This window comes from Pipistrellus hanaki, assembly GCF_964339955.1.
Source record: "Pipistrellus hanaki genome assembly, chromosome: 6".
In the NCBI taxonomy this organism is placed as follows: Eukaryota; Metazoa; Chordata; class Mammalia; order Chiroptera; family Vespertilionidae; genus Pipistrellus; species Pipistrellus hanaki.
In genome coordinates, this window is record NC_140508.1 from 74870190 (window position 1) to 74889871 (window position 19682).

At 39.8% G+C, this 19682-nt stretch overlaps 1 protein-coding gene across 1 annotated transcript in view; it reads right to left on the reverse strand.

The window, feature by feature from the left end:
- Positions 1-19682, reverse strand: part of LOC311624379 (urea transporter 2) — a 396459-nt gene that overhangs the window by 174140 nt on the left and 202637 nt on the right. The window contains exon 3 of the mRNA XM_084887504.1: positions 17148-17239. The gene's annotated coding sequence lies outside the window, so the exon portion shown is untranslated. The remainder of the gene's footprint in view (positions 1-17147; positions 17240-19682) is intronic.

The following is a 19682-nucleotide window of genomic DNA, read 5'->3' on the forward strand; positions in this document are numbered from 1 at the left end:
TTGATTGGCTGCCTCCTGCATGTCCCCTACTGGGTATTGAGCCCCCAACCAGGCATGTGCCCTTGACCAGAATCTAGCGTGGGACCCTTCAGTCCAAAGGCCAACACTCTATCCACTGAACAAAACCAGCTAGGGCCCAGGAAGGTGATTTTCTGTTCTCGGCATGGCCCACCTCATCCTCAGTTCTGTGGGGAGAAACCCAGCAGTGAACAGGCTGGGGAGAAAGTGAGTGGCCCCATCACATGTCCCAGTCGGCTCCTTGAGAAGAAGATGAGAGGGAGGCAAAGCCAGGCTTTGCACTGCCTCCCATGAAACATGTAGGCGGGTCTGTAAACAAACATCAGCTCATACAAATAAACCAAACATGGCCAAAAATAACAGAGAAGGCAACAGATGCTTCCAATTAAAATGTCAGCATCTCCTGAGACTCTGTGCTCTTATGTGCTTTGGGTGCTCGGGGCTGAGGGCTACAGTAAGGGACTGCATATGGAAATCTGTGTGCATTACACCATGTTGCAGATGCCACCTAAGACACTATCCTGCTCTCACAATTAACACATTGGCTATTTCTGGGGTGTGGATTATGGATGCAGGAAAAATCAAGAAGTTGGGAGACAGAGAAATTGCTCCCACTGTGTCTTGAAGGAAGCAAGGGACCCAGGAGAAGGCTCAGGGAGTAGTATTATTCCATGGGTACCTCACCTCAGTTTTCTGTCTTCTTTGCCTCCATTTCTTTGTATTTAACATTGTATAAAAAGATATCAGTTTAGATTAATAACAGGAAATTTTAGAGGGAAAAGGCTGTCAGAAGGGTGTGTTTAGGGAACAAAGGGCCAATCCCCTCTTTGTGCCTTAGTGGTGATATTCAAGGGGACTTAAGACACTGGACACACCCTGGATGATGTAAGCAGAACACAGGGTCCTAGCTTCCCCCTCTCTGTTGTTCTCCGAAATCCTTAATAAAATTATTCCTTTCAAATTGGCTTCACTGTTTATTGGTAATGGGTCATCATCTCCTTGTCCTCCCAGAGTAGCTCTGCTTTGTTGCGCTTTTCTGCAAACTCTCTTTCCAGCTTCAATTGTGTAACAGCTAGACTGGTGTAGCTCAGTGGTTGGGCATCGACCTATGAATCATGAGGTCATTGTTTGATTCCCAGTCAGGACACATGTCCGGGTTGTGGGCTCAATTCTCAGTGTGGGGCGTGCAGGAGGCAGTTAATCAATGATTTTCTCTCATCATTGATGTTTTTATCTCTCTCCCTCTCCCTTTCTCTCTGAAATCAATAAAAATATATTTAAAAAAATAGATAACCAATGAAAGAGGCAAAGAAACAACAGAGGAGCAGAAAAAAAACCCCAACATTGTTTTCCCCAAAATTTCCCCATCCCCTTGAGCCAACAGGAATAATTCTGATAAATAAAATCTCCTTCCAATTATCTTTATTATCATCATCACCATTCTAATAAAATCCACATTTTATAGCTCAAGATCCAACTAGAGTAATGTCCACAGACAGAAAGAACAATGGAGAAATTAATGAACTGAGTCCTTATTTGTGTGTCTGTATGGAGAAATGATAATTTGTTGGGTTTAATAAGCTCCGGGATGGAGTTGCTACCATAGGCCAGTGCTGCTAGGCCTGGGTACCTACTGGGTAATGCAAGATGTACAACTCAAATATTTTTATGTAAATTCCCATTTTCATTTCTTAATGGTCACTATTACTAACCTGTTAAGGGAAAGATCTTGCCACGAAAGCAAACAAACAAATGATTCGTTTTGACAACAGCAGCTTAAATAGGACGTTAATTAGCAGCTACAGAGATGGAAGGTCCTGGATGGGAACAATTACACAGACAAGCCCACCAGTGAGGCTACAGTGTGCCAGAGTCCCTTCCCTCACCATATGGCTGCAGTCTGGTGAATGGCTCCTTGGCAATTCATTATCATATTGGTTGGAACTGGGGAGTGAATGGTGTATGATTAGCCAGTTCATCAGATCTTATCCTTGGTACCTCAAGGGAACCCTGAGGGCTTGCCTCTCCCATCGTGTTATTTTAAGGACATATGACAGAGAAGAAACAGCCCTTCCTTCCCCAGCTGCCTCAAAGCACTGTTTGCTGGAAAGTTTGCTGGAATCGAGATAGGATCTTTCAAAAGAAAATAAACAAGCAAAAAGTCCCCGCTGTCATGAACTGTAGCCACAGCTGGAACCATTGGAACATTCCCGGACATAAAAACAGAGATTTTTTTCCTCTATTCCTTCCATTCTACTGAGGACACACCAGCCAATCTGTGAGCACATTTTAGCTACAGCAAGAATGTGATTGGGGAGAAATAAATACCCTTATAGACAAGGACATAGGAAGCATTGGTTCTCGAAGGGGCTCTCTTACTAACTTGGGTAAGTCAGCTTGACCCTCCACCCTTAGCTTCGGAATCCTGAACAATGGACACAATCCTCTCTTACCCACTTCCCAGTGGTGTGGGGGGCATCACAAGAGAAGGTTCTTTGATTGGGAAAATCATGAGACTGCTTATGCTATATCAGATCAGCAGATGATCTGTATCAGAGAAATTTATTTTCAAACATTAGCACAGATAGATAAAGAAGAAAGGGCCCAGCCTCACTCATTGGATCGACTATCAATGGGGGTCTGCCCTCCTCTGTAATTTTAGTGTATGGGACTTTGGGTAAGGGAGAGAAAGGGGAGACCAGGCCCGGGAACTAACAGGAATGCACATCACAGGGGACCTGCCATAGTAGCAGGAATACCTGAAAAGTCATAAGAAAATTAAGACAGGAGCGCGACATTGACAAACAACCAAAAATAGAAGGAATAGGAAAGAGAAGGAGTATACCTAAGAACCAGACATTGAGTTAGTTCCATGAATTAGTTCCTTGATTTGCTAGGCATTTGGCTGGGAAGGGATGTGGTTCTCAATGAGAGCAGAGCATTAACAGTTCTGTACTGGTTAACATGTGGAGCATGGAGACACCCTTGTATAGCTTGTTCTGTGATGTCCCCTGAAGCCCATCCCCCAGTCCTATAAAACCTTTCTCTAGGTTATAATCTCAGGGTTGAGAAAAGGGGCCAGCATCCTAAAAGTACACACAATACCATTATGTGTCATAAACACTATCATGCCTCTGCATTGTAATCTGACCTGTAAGAAACATGCTTGCCACAATCAATAGGAATCACACATTCAATTAACTCTCATTTTGTTTCTCTCTGAGAATTTGGAGGAGCTCAGAAGAAGACTTTCCATGGCCCAGGGCCCTGTTAAGAGCTGTACAGGGAACTTTAAAATGAAGCCTTCTTCCTGTGATAAATGTCCCTGTATTAAGCAGTGGAGGCATTAAAAAAAGAAGAAAAAATTGCTGATAACTTTTAAAGAAAATACAAAACCCAAATATGGATCCTTCTTTGAATCTGTGGTCTTAAGGAAGCACCATCCAGAAAATCCAGACCTGGGTCTAAGGTCTGAGTGTGACACTGATTCGTGGTGCAACCTTGAATGTGTCTCTAGGCCTCAGTTCCCTCGGCTACAAAGTGACTGTAAGTTACACTGGATTCCATTGATCAGACAATCTCTAGTAAAGCATTGGATGGAGCATAATCTGACAGATCAGAGTGACTACAGAGGTCTAGAGTGGTGCCCTTGCTTTATGGATATTGCAGAATGAATTTGGGTACTTCTCAGCCCTATTACTCTAGTATCCATGGGTCAATATTATTGCCCATATTTATGATATTTGGGGATGTAGTGACCCTTGTCAACAACATAAACCCTTTATATGAAGCTGTTCCTATGGGAATGAGATGTGTTTTATGGTTCACCCTCCACATCTGGTGACCCCAAGCAAACACATGCCGGGTACTCTGTTAGACTCTGGGTTACAAGGATGAGAAGGTACAGTCCCTGCCCCGGAGAAGCTTATAATCCAGTGTGGGGAGTTAAACCTAAGAGTCTATAGTACAAGATGGCATATGAAACAATAGACTATCAGAGAGTTGGTTTTTCAGTTTTTCTTCCAGGCTCATCTGCTTTGGAAAAAAATGGGAATTTTGCTCAAGGCACATTTCTACTCCACTCCTGCCTCGTGAATCTGAATCTCTAGGAGTGGAACTTGGGATATACCTGTTTAATATGCCCTGTGAACGTTCGTATTGTAGGCACTTCGACAGTAACACTACTATAAGATGGAAGAGAAAAGCCAGTTTTGAGTACTGATGCTGAAAGAACTGTCTGCAGGATCTATGTGCTGGGCTTGAAGTTGATGGTTGCTCTATAATAGATGATTCTGAATTATCCTCTTCCTTGTGAAGCACCTGATACTGGCTAGTCCCTGGCTGGTGATGATCCATCCTGCCCTGTTCAGAATCTGGCTATGGAGCTGGTGAGTCCCCTGGGTGCTCAGCCCCCTTGGCAACCTCTCACTCTCCAGTCTATGACATTTCTGCACGTCACCAGGAATGTTCACTTCACTTCCTGTCACTTCTACAGCTCAGTGAAGCTCTCAAGCTTTAGCCTGACTTTAAGGTTCATTGTTGGTAAGATGGAAAATACATCTGTGTCAGGGGTATTAGGTAGATTGAAGAAGTAATGTAAGTAATATCCTTGGCTTGATAAATGTTAACCTCCCTTCCATTTCCTCATCCTCCTGCACATAGAGCCCCAGATACTTGGTCTTTCTCACTTCTTCAAGGAAGGGTCCGGTTCATCCCTCCCAGGTTCTAGAGACGGTTAAGAAGTTCATGTATTATCTGATTTTTTAAAAAATTAATTTTTATTTATTTTTCACAGATATGAAGGGAGAGGGACAGAAAGTTAGAAACATCAATCAGCTGCCTCCTGCACAGCCTCCACTTGGGATGTGCCCACAACCAAGGTATATGTGGAATCAAACCTGGGACCTTTCAGTCCACAGGCCAACGCTCTATCCACTGAGCCAAACCAGTTTCGGCTTGTGTTATCTGATTTTGACAGCGACTTGGCTTGTCCTCTCCAGATAGTTGTTAATCCTTCTTTTTGTACAGCAGCATGGAAATCCTACCTCTTTATGAAACTAGGTAAAACCTGGTGCAAAGGAAGAGATGGATCAACTTTAAGCTTGCCAGTTTGTCTGCATCAGTCCCGAACCCTTACCACCCTGGATGTCAGCTTAGCACAGTGGAGCACAGAAGAAGGTGCTTGGAACACGAAGGCATAATGAGTCTAGATGCCAAGGTCATTTTTGGGGAGCTGGAAACCTGTGCACACTACTAAAGGTCTGAACACACATATCAGGTTAAAGCCATGACTTTAGGCAGGAAGTATTTTATGAAACCCAGAATACCAGAGAAACAACAGTGTTCCTGGGGTGGGTTCAAATATGGGCCAAGTGACCAGGAGGAGTGATTATTTCTATAAAAGATAATCTTTCTCACACATTATATTCTTCCTCTCTATATTCATCTTTAAAAAAGAATAAGTATCCAATTATTATAAATTTATTTGCTGCTTCTTATAATTACATTACCCATGATTAACTCATTGGAGTCTAATTTGACTCAAATTACTTTGTAGGAATGCTCTAATTTTGGGCATGGTGGGACTTCTGAGAGTGCATCATCATTCTATTGAGCTCACAAAGCTCAATTAATGCACATGGAGAGGGACAGAGAAGAGGATAGGAAATGGCAGGCGCCTGTCTTGTTGGGTTGCAAGGTCCCTCCACATTCATTATTTCATTTGATATTCCCACCAGCTCTACGATGTAGCTAGAGTAGATATCATCATCTCCAGTTTACAGACTGGGAAATGAACCCATGTCATGTAATAACATACTGTCAAAGATAGGAATCAAACCCATGTTGACACCTGCTGGTGGGTGCATCTCTAAAGATGTTAATCAATGATTTTAATGGTAATCAACTCTACAGTACTCTGAAGTTTCCAAAATCTTTTCAAATTCCCAATTTCCTGTGTGATAGGGAAGAAATTATAATGCTTATTTTTATAAAAGAACCAATTTCACAATCTTTAAGGTGTGAAACCTGGGCTGACAACCCTGGGCTCCTGCCTTCTGATAAATGGCTTTACTTCATTAGAGCACCCCATGGAAGCCAAGAACTTCCTAGGAATATGTGGTTTAAAAGCAACAGGGAACAGCCACATGAATTCCATTTTATACAAAGGCTATTCTCTGGGACAGAGGCTCTTAATTTAGGGAGTTCGTCATTTTCCTCTGAAATAATATTTATTTATATATGCATATGCATGTATATGTATATGTATAGATAAACAATATTTGGGGGAGATTCTTTAAAACTTCTATCAGATTTTCTAAAAAACTATGTGACTCCATCTAGTGATTTAGATGATTCCTGTCTCTTCTCCCCAGCTGATGACTAAAGTGGTGGTGGTGGTGGTGGTGGGTGGGTGGGTCTTGGGACTGGGAAAGAGGTGAGAGGTTTCAGGAGTGACCAGTGGAATAGGGTCATGTAGGCTGAAGGAGGCGAATGTTTTAAGATCTTGGGTTCATGCAATGGTTATACAGTGACAAATGCCACTGAGACCAAAGGCTTGGATAGGTTGCTGTATCTTGCAGTTAGAGAAATTTCTGTGGAATTTTGGGAGCAGAAAGCAGACTATGAGGTGTTAAAGAAGGTGAATGTGAGGAAGGGAAGACAGTGAGTATGAAAGGACTTCTTTAGTCTGGCACTTATGTGGAAGGATGGAATGCAAACTTGTGGGGAAAGCAGGGCCAAAGAAAGTTCTTTCCTTTTCTTTTTTTATTCCCCTCAAAAAATGAAGATGGCATGTTTGTCAGGAAAGAATCTAATTGAAAGGGAGAGACTAGGAGAGAATGAAGGAGCCTAATTGGGGGACAGTCGGGGATGAATCCTCAGCTGAGATGGAGGGTTAACTTTAGAATAGATTTGAGACTTTCCTGAAGCAGGAGTGGTGATGGGGAGAGAGAGAGGTGAGGATATAGAGTAAGTGTTAACTTTTCACACATTTCCTGCCAACTTCATCTACAACATTACTTATGGCACTTGGACCAGGCAGCAAGCTACGCCATCCAGGCAGGCTGTTCCTGTCACCTCCAGGCTCACAGCCCCTTAGCTCTGGGTGCTGCCCTTCCTAGCCTTCTTTGAGCCTCTCCATTTCCCAGACTGGCAAGGACCCTGTCCTGAGGCTTCTCCATCTGTTCCTTATGGCCTCTCCTTGAACCTCCAGCTTCACAGAATTCTCCTGGGGGCAATTTCAATAGTAAAATACAGAAATGTATTTGGACCATGGTTTTCTCTGTTGTTAATTGATTTGATTGCTAAGCCTTTTAGAAAACTTGTTTTACAAAATCAATGTTCAGATATAACACTTTATGGGTTTAAAATAAATGACATGTGGCAATTTTTGCATAAAACCTTTTCTCTGGGTCTTGGACAGGAATAAATTTCCATATTGTTTCTAAGGTGCAATCAGAGTCTTCTTACTATTTTACTTTTAGAGATATAACCTCTTAAGTCTATGAAGGAAACCTTTTCAATAAGATCCTGAAGCATGTCTGAAGGCTTCTTTCCTACCGCTGAAATTCTCCAGGTATTCATCTCCAATTTCCCTTTCTCATAAAGCGTGTTCAGAGGCTTTCAAAGGCTGTCTACTACCAGATTGTGAGGATATCTTCCTTAAGATCCTAACTCATGGGGCCATTTCCATTGAGATTATGCTAAATGGCGGCCATCTACCCTACTGAAGATTGTCCCCTGGACAGACTATGGCAGTCCTGGGCTTCCTTTTGAATCCTCCTTCTTCCTTGGGGATCCCATGCCTTCTGTTTTGTGTCTAACTTGCTCATTGTCGGCCCAACACCACACTGTGGGTACAAGGAAGTGGTAGGTAAAGTTGGAAAGGATTTTGCTGGGGAAACTCATAGCCAGGTATTATTCTTGGCCATCCTTTAAAAAAGAATATCCTTTCTTTTGCCCCTCTCACTCTGCTTTATTACTCTCATCTGATGAACTGTTTTGTAAATATTTATTTTTTCAGTTGAATGTGAGTTCCATGAGAACAGAGATGCTTCTGTGTCCCCAGTGCCTAGACCTTGGTAAGAGCTCAATACATAGTTGTTAAATCAATTTTTGAATGAATGCGGTGGTCAGGTCATTACTTGCTAGAGTCTGGGACACAGTGAGTCATAGTGAGGAAAGAGTTGAACTGAGAGCCAAGAAATTGAGGTTCACCTTCATCTCTGTCATCAGCCTCCATGTGCCTCACTCCTACCACCTCTAAGGTGAGCTAGCCCATGAAGCCTGTTATACACTGAAATTCTTTAGATTTTTGAAAGGAAGAAAAGTGTAGGGTAGGATATGGGGTTTGCTGATATTTGGGGTGGGTTTATGTTCTGGTTTTGATACCAACTTGGTGATCTTGGGAATGTCGCTTAACTTTTTTGAGTTCCCAACCTTTTTGAAAAATAAGCGTGATATTTCTTTCAGAGAGGGTTGTGTGCAATGAATAAATTGTGTGTGTGTGAAGAATTGGGTGCTACTACCGGTATTAGGTTGATCTCAGGGATGGGAATTATTATACCTCTGCTCATTCATTTTCCCACTTTAACTGTCTGGTATGGCAACAGATCACCACATTAAAGGGCATGAAGTACAGCCCTTTAGGAAACTTGTGTTCCCACAGGAATCTCACCCAGCCTTTGCTTATATCCACAGCTAACATCCCTGTGGTGGCCTTCAAGATCACAGCAAGATGGCGAGACTTGTGGGCTGGAGCGTCTCAGGTTCTGGAGAGTAGGCTTGGTGTCACATCAGAGACATTGATGCCCTTTCCTCTTTTTTCTCTGGACTCTTGGCTGCCACACTGATGCTATTTGATTGGCATCTCTTGTGATTCATCATACATAAGTGATCAAATTCCCTCAAGAGCCAGAGACGGGTTATTCATGAGTGTGTCTTTCCCTGGATGTCATGGCAAGAACCAGGGAAGAAGTGGAAATGGCAAGGTGACTCCTATCCTTGCAGAAATGCCCAAGGTTGAAGCTGAGACTCAGCCTTGACTTTGGTCACTGCTCCTATGACCTGTCCTCAAGTCTGTTCTGTAGGTCACCAAGTGACTGCATGGCATTTTGATTTCATCATTTTGCCATACCCCTTCCCCTCCTTCCTGCTTCATGCTTGGATGGTGACCATCTCAGAAAATGACGTGACCTTGGAGTTGGAACTCAAACACTTAAGAATGACACAGCAGAAAGATGAAAAGATCCTGAGTCCTGGATATTGTGCCGCCACCATATTAGTCCCTTAAATCTGAACTGCCTACCTCTGAAATCCTCTCCTATTGTATTTAAGCCATGGTTATTCCTGGGCCCTAGTCCTAGCCAGAAGATGCTGTGTTTGATTCCCTGACTGGGCCCCCTGTGTGCCTTGACTATCATGCTTGGCAATGCTTCTTCCTTGACCCCACCGCTCCCATGTGTGGAACTGTCTCAGTGTTTGTATATGAGCTGAAATCCAAAGCCACAATAATTTCAAAGTTGTCAGCTTGTGTCCTGCACACTTATGCTCCCCACTGCCTTCTCATTTCCACCAGAGGACAAAGAGGTGGCTGGTGAATAACTTTCTTTCCTCAATTGTTTACTCTATTGAACACAATAGCCACAGCACAGTGTTATAACGTTAACATCTTGCTAAATTTGTTTTAGTTTATTTGTAATTAAAGAAGTAACACATTATAACATTATAGGTTCAGCTCAATCCTCTAGGAATGGTCCTTGAGCCTTTTTCCTTCTTCCTCTGAGAAGCCACATACATGTTTGACTCCATAAGTGAGAGAAAATATGTTTAAACAAGAAAGTGAATGGGATATTAATTTGATTTGATTCTTTTCACTTAGCTTGGGTTTTTCAAAATTATCCTCTTGACACATCCTCCAGCTCACTGCTCTGGAATGTACACTGCCTCTCCATTGTCCTATCAATGGGCATTGAGATTGTTCCCTACTTTTCAATCTTGCAAAGAATGAAATAACAAACATTCTCTTATGTGTCCTGTTCCACATAGGAGTGAGTTTTTCTAGGGCATTTATTTAGATATAAAACTAGTTGTCATAGAGATACATTTTTTTTCACGCTTACAAGGTATTTCCAAATTGCTCTCTGAGGAGGTTAACACAATTTGCACCCCCTTCAGAACAACAGTACCCATTTCCCACAAAAAACTTGGTATTATTAAACCATTTTGGTTTTGAAAGTTGGTGGGTGCTAAATGGCATTTCTTAGGTTTAATTGGCAGCTCCTTGATTATTAAAAAGGTAGGACATCTTTTCATATTTTTATAGACCATTTTGGTTTACATTTCTGTGGATTGTCCATTTTTATGTTTTGTCTTTGTTCTATTGTACCCCCTAATATTGTAAATATTAATCCTGTGTTGATCAAATGCATTGATTTGCAAGAGATCTTGAAAATCTCTCACATGTCTTTTGGCTTTGTTCTGGGTGTCTTTGGTCATATAGAAGTCTTCAGTTTTAATGAAATCTAATTTATCCATTTTTCCTTTTGCCATTTTTTTTCAAATCTTGAGAAATCTTTTCCTGATTAGATATAAAAATGTCTTACTAAATTTTCTTCTAATAGTTTAAGTATTTTTTGGTTAATCCATACCTGAGAATATCTTTTCCATTGATTTTCAGAAAGAGTTGAAGGGAGAAGATAGGGGTGGGGGAGAGAAACATCAATCTGAGAGAGAACCATCTATTCGTTGCTTTACACATGTGCCCAACCAGGGCTGGGGATAAACCTATAACCCAGCTATGTGACCCTGACCAGGAATCAAACCTGCAATTCTTCGGTCCAAGGGCTAATGTTCCAACTACTGAGCCATGTCAGCTAGGGCTAAACATTTTAAAATGACTTTTAACCTTAAATCAATTTGGAGTTTATTTGCATTACTTTGTGTATGAAATATAGCTCTAATATTGATTTTCCAGTAAGGAGAGATAATTATTGTGATATTATATATCAAATAGTTTATACTTTGCTGATTTATTTGTAATCATTCTTGTCATGTACCAAATTTCCAAAAATGCATCAGCTTCTTTCTGGACTTTTGAATATATTCCATTGGTCTCTGTATTTCTATGCCTCAATCATGCTGTTTTGCCATTTGTTTTGATATCTGTGGTATAAGTCCTTTTTCTTTGTATTCTATCTCAAAATTCTTTTGGCTATTCTCATACCTTTTTATTTTTATATGATTTTTAAATATATTTTTACCAGTTTTATTGATATATAATTGACATACATCATTGTATAAATTTAAGGCATACTGCATAATGGTTTAACTTACATCTGTTGTGAAATGTAAATGAATTTTGAATAATCTGCTAATGAAATGTTTCCTTCTGCCGAAACCGGTTTGGCTCAGTGGATAGAGTGTCAGCCTGTGGACTGAAAGGTTCCAGGTTCAATTCCGGTCAAGGACATATACCTTGGTTGCAGGCACATCCCCAGTAGGGGGTGTGTAAGAGGCAGCTGATCGATGATTCTCTCTCATTGATGTTTCTAACTCTCTATCTTTTTCTTTTTCTCTCTGTAAAAAGCAAAATATATTAAAAAAAAAAGAGAAAGAAATGTTTCCTTCCTACCTCTTTCAGTGGGTACTTTTCTCCTACCCCATTCTATCTCAAAGATTTGGGTTCTAGGTCTAACTCTGCCACCCAGTGGCCATCTATTCTTGGGTGAGAATCTAACTTCTCTTTGGTCTCCTCATCTGTCAGATCTGCTCTGCCTATCTCACAGTGTTGCTGAGCTGACCAAATGAGATAAGGATATGAGAATTCTTTGTAGAGTTAAAAACACTGAGGAAAAGTAAGAAAGACTTAAAAACCAGTAATCTCAGGACTGACCTGAGACAAAATGTGAAATTCAGATTATTTTTCCCTCAGCTTTCTGTTTTCTTTACCCTTTCTGGTTCTCTTTTGTTTTCAAACTTCCAAGGTTGTGGGACATAAAGGTCTTTTATCAGGGTAGACTTTTTGGGATAATGTAATAGAGACAACTTGTGTTCAAAAGGCTTGGGTCCAATTTCAGACTCTAGCTTTGTGGCTTAAGGTAAGTCACTCAAACTCTTTGAATCTCCATTTATTCATCTTTACATAATTTTCTCCCCAAGAAATGTTGTGAAATTCATAAGAAGTAACATAAATGGGAGTGCTTGGTAAAATGTGAAGCCTTACATGAATCAGAAGGCATTATTATTATGGTCTTGCTGAAAGGACTTAATGGGAAGGCAATGATGTTTACTGTGTTGAAGTGCTTTGTTCTTAACACTTGAATCAAGGCACAGAGGAAAATCAAACCCATTTTTTTCTACAACTATGGCTGACCCAATCCAGTGTCTACACAGTCTTCTATGAGATATAGGAAGTCCCTTTGTTAAATGCCATTTCTTTTAGACATTGCAGCTGGACATGTGGAGAAATGAAGGTGGTGTGGCGTTCCTGATGTCTGTTTGGACAATCAGAGCTATTCTAGTACAGAGGCTGGGCTCAACAGTGACTCAAGAGAGAGAACCTTTGGGAGGGTGGGAGGAAGGAGAGTTCAAAGATGGAAACAAATGAGTCATTGTACCCTCCTTGCAGATACCTTTCCATTAAGATGAATATTAAGGTCAGCCCTGATGTTCTGTGACAGGACTTCCCTAGGAGTGAACATATGGCAATGCCTCACCATCTTTTTCTTCCTTGCTATTCAGATGACTAGAACATCTTTTGCTCCTGTGCCAAAATCAGACTTGGGCTTAGGCCAAATAACATTTATTTAATTTATTGTTTTTTAAAGATATATTTTTAATTGATTTCAGAGAAGAAGGGAGAGGGAGAGAGAGATAGAAACATCAATGAGAGAATCATTGATTGGCTGCCTCCTGAATTCCCCCTATTGGTGATAGGTGTCATCTTAATACATGCTCATCTGTATGACCTTGGATATTCCAACGTAAGCCTTAGTTTTCTTATCTGTAAAATGGTTACTTTGGGCTTTAAGTTTGCAAAACCCCTTCCAACTTCCCTACTTTGTAATATTTATTTTATCCTTTGAATGAGGTAGGTGTTCACCTCCTGAGGCAAGTGTATGTGAGATGCTGCAGGAAGCAACAGAATGGCTATGTACCAGGGCTAGAGGTGACACATATTCTTTCTTTTTGTATAGCTCTCCCAGTATGCCAATATTGATTTTTAAATTTTCTATTTCCATAACTCCTTATGGCCATAGGAAAAAATATATTTCAACTAATGGACAATTCATGAACCAAAGCCTGATGACTAATAGATTTTGTCATTTTCTCTCTATTAGTGGACTTGCAGGTACAATTATAATTGTTTACATTTGTTAAATAATTCATTCAAAATTATAGGTACCAAGTTTAAAGGTGAGATCAAAGGTAGTAGTATTCTGGTTGCTGATGAAAGTTAACTCAGCCTTTAGGGAAATATACCATTTAAGAATTTTTTTTACTTAGCCGATTTTTTGTTAGGGTTAAATATAATGAAATGCCACTGTAATTAAAGTACTTATGAACTGTTTAGACATAGCTGTTTTGAAAAAGAAAACACAACTGGACATTAAAATGGGATAAAAATTAAGCCTTATTTGGCCCCTTCTCCTTCCTGCTGGGAAACCAATACAGTTGCCACTTCTTTAACTTCTCTGTGTTAAGAAAAGCTGAGCTGACCACAAAATAATAATGGCAATAGCACAGTGATAATGATGACTCTCTGATGCATTTATCTAGCATGCTACGCTTCTCCAAGCACTTTCTATTTCCTTGTTTGAACCCAGGATTTCCACCAGAAAGTGGGGGAGGTGACTAGGGTGTACATCATCCACCTGATTTGACAGATTTGTGGCCTATAGAATCTAAAGGACCCTCATGATAACACAACAGTCGGCAGCAGGTCTGGGCCTGAGGGCTGCTCTCTACATTAAGACCCATGTCCATTATAGCACATTGCAACTGGCAGTTGGAATCACCTGACACAGGGTCAAATATGGTCTCCAAAGACCTTATATTGCAAACACAAGGATACCAGAAATTGTTTTTTCTCTCAATGGAAATAATAAAGTCATTAAAGAATTAGTCATTAAAGTTATCAGGAAAAGGCCAACAAGTTGAATGTAAGACAAAAAACAACAACAACAACAAAAACCCCTAAAAAATCTAGATGTGGATTCCTGTCACTTGCCTCCCTAAGGTTGGTGATGCTGACCAGAGATGTCTCCAATATGCCAGAGTAGAGAAAAAGTGCCCACCTTTCCTCCTTCTGGGGCCCCAAGAAACTCATGCTTTCTGGAGTAATGTCCACGAGCCCTGCACATTTTATGGCTTATGTAACATGACATTACCAATACCACCACTACTTGCCCTTCCTCCCCACCCCTGACCGAGGTGCAATTAGACTGACTAATCTTAAAGGAGATAAGACAGCCTGAGAGGAGTGGTATAAAACAGAAAAATCCTCCAAAGGCATCTCCAGTTCATCTGAACAATGAGGGGGTTGAGACTATGCCTCCTCAATGATTCAATTTTTCCCCAAGGTCTCAGTTTAAATTTGGTGTGGTAGTATCATCTTGACTTAAAAGACATAGGTTTAAGAGTCAAATGGCAACTATGACTGAACTATAATGGGATCTTGCTCATTAACACTGATCCTCCACGACGCTCAGTTCTCTGACATATGAAATGGGTATGATAATGTGAGTCTGTTTCCTACTTGATGATGGTGTCATGAGATAAGAGTCAAATATTTAAATATAAATCAATGTAGAGAAGTGATTTTTATTATTTGAGGCAGTGCTAATGATCATAATTATAGCTTAATAGTAAAAATGATATTATAAGAACCAGCAATTGTTACAGTGTTGGTAGGGCAGGCATTTCTGAGAATATTCGTCATATGAGGATACCTGCTGGAGAAGTCTCTCATGTTTTGAGTTAATGCATACTGTGATTATTTATTTGGGGCTTCACATCAACCCTGTGAGGTAGATCCTATTCTTGTCATTCTGTATAACAAGAAACTAAGGCTTAGAGAGAGAGAGACACACACATTTGAAGGCTGATATCTTGAGATTCCATTGACAGTGGTGGATTTTCAGAATTGGAAGACATACCTGGCTCTTTCAATGTAAAACAACCTTGAGTCTTTAAAGCCCTATTATCAGTAGCTTATTGCCTTAGGCATGAGAGATTGGTATTAGAAATCCCTTCATGTGGGGCAGAAAGATTCATTATTCAGAGTAATTGATAAGTCAATAATCCCTGTTCTGTGATTAATGTATGAATCTCACCAAGAATTTTCTCAGCAAGAACTTTTTAACACTATGACTTTTCCTGACAGAGCCCATGATGTATTTTCCCCAGCCACAGAGGGGAGTTGTTGGGAAATTACTGCCAGCCCATGACTAACCCAAGGCCTCTTTCATCAAAGTGAGGCCCATGTGACTAGTTCTCTCCAATGAAATGTGATGTGTGTTGGCTGTAGACCAGGTTGATAGGAAGTGGGCGTGGCATCTTTACTCTCCTTTCTTGTAAACCAAGCGGATGCAGAATATCCGGAATAAAACTCAGAGGCTTTAGAAGACAGCGAAGCCACAAGATAGGAGGCACCTGGATTGCTGATCACCACTTAGACAAACACCCATTTGGGACTTATGTGAGGGAAATGTGCTCTATTTTTAGTGAAACCAGCAGCTAACAGTAAGCATGTTTAGGTATTAGATCAAGAATCCAGAGATATAGGCATAGGCTTTAACTAAATGTTTCAGTTGCTTTGATTGTCATGTAGTTTACAGTCAAAGGTTAAGAAAGTATTTTAGTCATAGGCCTGTTGTGAACAAGTCCCAGAAAAAATGTTTTAACATACACTTTGCTTGCAATAATAATAATAATAATAATAATAATAATACATAGTAGTTAAGCACAAAACAATAACTTAAAGCAATAACAAAGGTCACTAGATGTCTAGTTGCTGCCTTTTGCTTTAGACAGAGCATCGCTATCACACAATTATGAGTTATTCTGCAATCTCTTGGTTCCTCAACTTGGTGAGATCATCTGATCACAGCAATAAAGGCATCAGACAAGATGACATCAGGAACTGAATTAATCAGACCAAAGAAAACGAATGAAGCTTACACAAGAGTTAACTAATCAGCTTTGCCCTTGACTCCTAAGCCCTAACCCTCAAACTCTGCTTTTAAAACCAATGATTACAAACCATTGAGGAATTCGGATCGTGATCACTAGCTCACCTTCAACCTTGGCACTGCAAATGAATTTCTTTAATTTCACCTCTGAAATACGCAGTGTTCTGTGTTTGGCTCTGCCTTCTGTCCAGTAGACAGACACTGTTTGGTTTGGTAATATTAAACCACCAAGTGTTAGCTTTCAGACCAGCTATTGTACCATAGATCACAATGGAAAAAAGATCCACCAGTATTTCAGACCTGATTTTAATTCCCTGCCATCTTGGAAACCACTGCCTTCTCCACCATTAATACCAGCTCACCTATCCTAACCAGCTTTTGTTGTGTTCTATATTGGCATAAATCAGCTGTCTACTTATCAAACAACCAAAAATCTATGTTTGAAAAAACAGTAGTTTCATAAGTAAGCAACCTTAAAATATCATTTACATTGCTAGAGAAGTTATTCCCACCCCGAACCAGTGGCATCCCAACTCAGGCCCTCCTGGTGGCATTGCACAGAAAAGTAATGAAGTGTGGGGATTATAAATGAATTTATCTTCTCACGCACCCATCCCTTCTTCTTTTTCAAATTTATAAATATGTTCAGCAGTGCCAGATCTGTTCATCTATTTTTGACACGCAAATAGAAACTATCCTTTTGAAATTCTACAGGGAAGGTGGCCATGTGGTGATGCTAGCTTGTGGTCTGGAAGTAACCAGAATTGAGTTGGGATGACACTGGCTCAAGGGGAGGACTCAGTTCTCTCATGTCAAGCATAGTTGTGGTTCTAGTGACCTCAGAGGGAAAAATAATGTTTTCCATGGTAGTATTTTTGGTGATAATAATTGTTTTAGAAGACACAAACACAGCAGTAAGTTCTAGAATGTACTCACAATGTCCTTGGTCACGGTGTGATCAATGGATTCTATGAAGGGTCCTGTGAACTTCTATTTGGTTGACTTCAGGTAGTAAGCAAGAAGTAGTGCTATAAAGATAGATATGGATGGAGGTCAGAAACATGAAGTATAGAGTAATTGCTTTGTTTTTTAATTTAATAACATTTAATATTTTTTAAAATTGTAAACAATACATGCTTGTTTTAGAAAACATCAGAAAATATAGTTTAGGAAATAGAACTTAAAACTTATCTGTCATACTATCACCCAGAAATAACCACCATTAACCCATGAAACTCTTACAGACTATTTCATGAACATTTATGTATATAGATATATGTTTTCCTACTGCTTTTAATTTACAAAACTGGGACCATACTGCACATACTACTTTGTTATCTGCTTTTCTTTCATTGAATAAGACATTATGAAAATATTTTGTCATAAATAAACTTCAGCTTGTGGTAGATGATTTCTAAGATGTCCCCAATGATCCCTGCTTGCTCATATCCTCACATTCTATAATCTACTCCCCTGGAGTATGAGCTGGACTTCTGATTTATTCCAAACCAATAGAACATAACAAGAGTGATGGGATGTCAGCTCTAGTCTGATTTCTGTAATGAAGCCAACTGCTACATCATGAGCTGCTCTCTAGAAAATAAGACAGTGAAACCAAGGCAAGGAACTGAGGGAGACCTTCAACCGACAGGCCAGGGGAACTGAATCCTACCAACAACCAATCCACTTGAGTGAAACTGAAAGTGGATCCTCTCCAAAGTTAAGCCTAGAGATGATTAAAACACCTTGACTGTAGCTTCTGAGAGGCCGTGAGTCATGGGATCCAGCTCAGCCATGGTTATAGATCCCTGACCCACAGAAACTGTGAGAAGATATGTTTACTGTTTTAATCTGCTAAGTTTTAGAGTTATGTAGCCATTGATACCTAATACAAACCACTTAGTTTTTAATAGCTGTTTATTATTCTAATGTAAGGTTGTACTATAATTTACTCAATCCATTTTATTGCTGCTTATTTTGGTATTTTATTTTACTTATTTTATTTGTTAATAAACAGGGCTGCCATGAATGTAATTGTTAGCTAAACCTTGGTATAGTATTCATTCTTTTCTAAATTCTTGAAGTGGAATAGCTGAACTTAAAAGGGTTTGCATCTTTTAAGGTTTTTGACATGCTATTTCCCAGTTGCTTTCTGGTAAAACCATACCCATTTATACCCCTGCTGGGTGTTGTTTCCCATGGCTGCTGACCCACACTAAAGGATTTGTGTTTCTGAAGCATATTTTTGGTTAGTTTCCACCACTGTGTCTTGAGCTCTGTCTCCATGCAAACCAGTTAGAAACAAAACCAAATACAAATACAAAAACCCAAGAATAAAAACCAAGGTTGAATCTTCAAAAGTTCGAGATAATTTGAAGCTAAATAGTTTATTCAAAATACTATTGTTTTGAAACAGTTAGATGTCTTCAACCACCCTCATATTGTAATTGTTATCTTTCAGTGAACATTGAATTTCTGAAAACATGGGGATGCTCATATCCTCAAGGACTTACAAAGAAAACAACAATACTGGTTAAGGTCAACATAACACAGGATTTTTTGAAAATATTAGCTTATTTTAGTTACACAAAGAATGGCAATAAATTCAACTTTTAAAATTACCAAGATGGATGGTTTGAATTCAATAGATATATATTTTGGGAGAAGAATTTCACATACAAAGATATCACTACCATTTCCAAATTACAAGTTCACTGTTGGAGAAGAATAAATATTTTAATGAATGCTATATATTTTAATAGGCTCTGAACCCTGTGGTTGGTTTAAGCTAAGGATACAATTTCAGGCATTTAAATAAGTAAATAAACGAGGAAGAAAATCCATGTTAATTGCAGTAATTTGCGGCACTTTCAATTTCTTAATTAAGAAATAAAATAGGATTCATTATCCATGCCTGCTGTAGATGGCATACATAGATCACTATTATGACCACATACAAGACCTGAAGTTATTGCCATAAATGAAATAAAGAGAAATCACTGGCCAAATGTTCAGGAGCAAAGAGAGAGGAAATAGGGCCATGTAAATTGCTCCTCCTTAAAAAATTCTCTTCTTTCTACCTTGGGATTGTATTACCCCAAAATATCTCCCTTGAGTCTGAAGACCTGACCCTCCCCCCTAATCTTTGGGATAGATTTTTCTCTCAAGATTCTTGCAAAACTTTTTGGAGCCTGTCTGGCCATCCTGGTGGTGTCAACTTTTCCCTGATCACCTGCCTGTGCCTGGACTTCAGGTCCCTGCCTGTCTCATTGTTTTGGTGAGTCCTAATCTTCTACAAAGGTAGGAATTAAAACATTCCTTAGAACCATAGGCAATCTGGCTCATGCTGCTTTTTGAAAATTAAGCATTAAATTAAACTAAGAAGAACATATAATTTATCATACAAAAAGCACTTTTGACAGGGACAAATGCTTAACTGGACAAGACACTAGGCAAACTGGGACTGTTCTG